Source organism: Zea mays, chromosome 9, assembly GCF_902167145.1.
Source record: "Zea mays cultivar B73 chromosome 9, Zm-B73-REFERENCE-NAM-5.0, whole genome shotgun sequence".
Lineage (NCBI taxonomy): Eukaryota > Viridiplantae > Streptophyta > Magnoliopsida > Poales > Poaceae > Zea > Zea mays.
In genome coordinates, this window is record NC_050104.1 from 10,861,076 (window position 1) to 10,864,313 (window position 3,238).

A 3,238-nucleotide genomic window follows, 5' to 3' on the forward strand; every position below is an offset into this window, starting at 1 on the left:
AATTCAGGCGCGACCCCACGTGGATGACAGGTGGCATAGCGGTAGTTCTTGGGGCATCATGATAGGCAACACATGCGATAGGTGCAACTGGTGTGTGTGAAAGGGAATTAGGCTTACACCTAGTTCCTAAATAATTTTGGTAGTTGAATTGCCCAACACAAATCTTTGGACTAACTAGTTTGCCCAAGTGTATAGATTATACAAGTGTACAAAGTTCACACTCAGCCAATAAAAAGACCAAGTTTTGGATTCAATAAAGGAGCAAAGGGGCAACCGAAGGCACCCCTGGTCTGGCGCACCGGACTGTCCGGTGTGCCACCGGACAGTGAACAGTACCTGTCCGGTGCACCAGGGGACTCAGACTCAAACTCTTCACCTTCGGGAATTCCAGGGGCGACTCGGCTAAAATTCACCGGACTGTCCGGTGTACACCGGACAGTGTCCGGTGCGCCAAAGAAGCTCGGCCTCCTGAACTAGCCAGCCTCGGGCTCGCGCGGCAGCCGCTCCGCTATAATTCACCGGACTGTCCGGTGTGCACCGGACTGTCCGGTGTGCCAGCGGAGCAACGGCTCCCTGCGGCGCCAACGGCTCCCTGCGGTGCATTAAATGCGCGCGCAGCGCGCGCAGAAGTCAGAATCGCCCATACCGGTGCACCGGACATCAAACAGTACATGTCCGGTGTGCACCGGACACCCAGGCGGGCCCACAAGTCAGAAGCTCCAACGGCTAGAATCCAACGGCAGTGATGACGTGGCAGGGGCACCGGACTGTCCGGTGTGCACCGGACTGTCCGGTGCGCCATCGAGCAGAAGCCTCCAGCCAACGGTCAAGTTTGGTGGTTGGGGCTATAAATACCCCAACCACCCCACCATTCATTGCATCCAAGTTTTCCACTTCTCAACTACTACAAGAGCTCTAGGCATTCAATTCTAGACACATTCAAAGAGATCAAATCCTCTCCAATTCCACACAAAACCCTAGTGACTAGAGAGAGTGATTTGCCGTGTTCATTTGAGCTCTTGCGCTTGGATTGCTTCTTTTCTTTCTCACTTGTTCTTGAGATCACAACTCCATTGTAATCAAGGCAAGAGGCACCAATTGTGTGGTGGCCCTTGCGGGGAAGTTTTGTTCCCGGCTTTGATTAGAGAAGAGAAGCTCACTCGGTCCGTGGGACCGTTTGAGAGAGGGAAGGGTTGAAAGAAACCCGGCCTTTGTGGCCTCCTCAACGGGGAGTAGGTTTGCAAGAACCGAACCTCGGTAAAACAAATCTCCGTGTCTCACTTGCTTATTCGCTTGGGATTTGTTTTGCGCCCTCTCTCTCGCGGACTCGTTTATATTTCTAACGCTAACCCGGCTTGTAGTTGTGTTTATATTTGTAAATTTCAGTTTCGCCCTATTCACCCCCCCTCTAGGCGACTATCAATTGGTATCAAAGCCCGGTGCTTCATTAGAGCCTAACCGCTCGAAGTGATGTCGGGAGATCACGCCAAGAAGGAAATGGAGACCGGCGAAAAGCCCACTACAAGCCACGGGAGCACTTCATCGGAAGAATCCCGCACCAAAAGGAGGGAGAAGAAGAAGAGCTCCTCCAACAAAGGGAAGGAGAAGAAATCTTCTTCTCATCACAAAGAGAAGAAGGAAAAATCTTCTTCCCACAAGCCGCATCGGAAAGGCGACAAGCACAAGAGGATGAGGAAGGTGGTCTACTACGAGACCGACACTTCATCAACATCGACCTCCGACTCCGATGCGCCCTCCGTCACTTCTAAGCGCCAAGAGCGCAAGAAGTATAGTAAGATCCCCCTACGTTACCCTCGCATTTCCAAACATACACCTTTACTTTCCGTCCCATTAGGCAAACCACCAACATTTGATGGTGAAGATTACGCTAGGTGGAGCGATTTAATGCGATTTCATCTAACCTCGCTCCACAAAAGCATATGGGATGTTGTTGAGTTTGGCGCGCAGGTACCATCCGTAGGGGATGAGGACTATGATGAGGATGAAGTGGCCCAAATCGAGCACTTCAACTCTCAAGCAACAACAATACTCCTCGCCTCTCTAAGTAGAGAGGAGTATAACAAAGTACAAGGGTTAAAGAGCGCCAAGGAGATTTGGGATGTACTCAAAACCGCGCACGAGGGAGACGAGCTCACCAAGATCACCAAGCGGGAAACGATCGAGGGGGAGCTCGGTCGGTTCCGGCTTCACAAAGGAGAGGAGCCACAACACATGTACAACCGGCTCAAGACTTTGGTGAACCAAGTGCGCAACCTCGGGAGCAAGAAGTGGGACGATCACGAAGTGGTAAATGTTATTTTAAGATCTCTCATTTTTCTTAATCCCACTCAAGTTCAATTGATTCGTGGTAATCCTAGATATACTAAAATGACCCCCGAGGAAGTTATCGGGCATTTTGTAAGTTTTGAGTGCATGATAGAAGGCTCGAGGAAAATCAACGAGCTTGGCGACTCATCCGAAGCCCAACCTGTTGCATTCAAGGCAACGGAGGAGAAAAAGGAGGAGGCTACACCAAGTCGACAACCAATCGACGCCTCCAAGCTCGACAATGAGGAAATGGCGCTCGTCATCAAGAGCTTCCGCCAAATCCTCAAACAAAGGAGGGGGAAAGACTACAAGTCCCGCTCCAAGAAGGTTTGCTACAAGTGTGGTAAGCCCGGTCATTTTATTGCTAAATGTCCTATATCTAGTGACAGTGACCGAGGTGACGACAAGAAGGGGAGACGAAAGCAAAAGAAGAGGTATTACAAGAAGAAGGGCGGCGATGCCCATGTTTGTCGCGAGTGGGACTCCGACGAGAGCTCAAGCGACTCCTCCGACGACGAGGACGCCGCCAACATCGCCGTCACCAAGGGACTCCTCTTCCCCAACGTCGGCCACAAGTGCCTCATGGCAAAGGACGGCAAAAAGAAGGTCAAATCTAAATCCTCCACTAAATATGAATCCTCTAGTGATGACAATGCTAGTGATGAGGAAGATAATTTGCGTTCCCTTTTTGCCAACCTTAACATAGCTCAAAAAGAAAAATTGAATGAATTGGTTAGTGCTATTCATGAAAAGGACGACCTTTTGGATTCCCAAGGGGATTGTCTAATTAAAGAAAACAAAAAACATGTTAAGGTTAAAAAGGCTTATGCTCTAGAAGTAGAAAAATGTGAAAAATTATCTAGTGAGCTAAGCACTTGCCGTGAAATAATTGACAACCTTAGGAATGAAA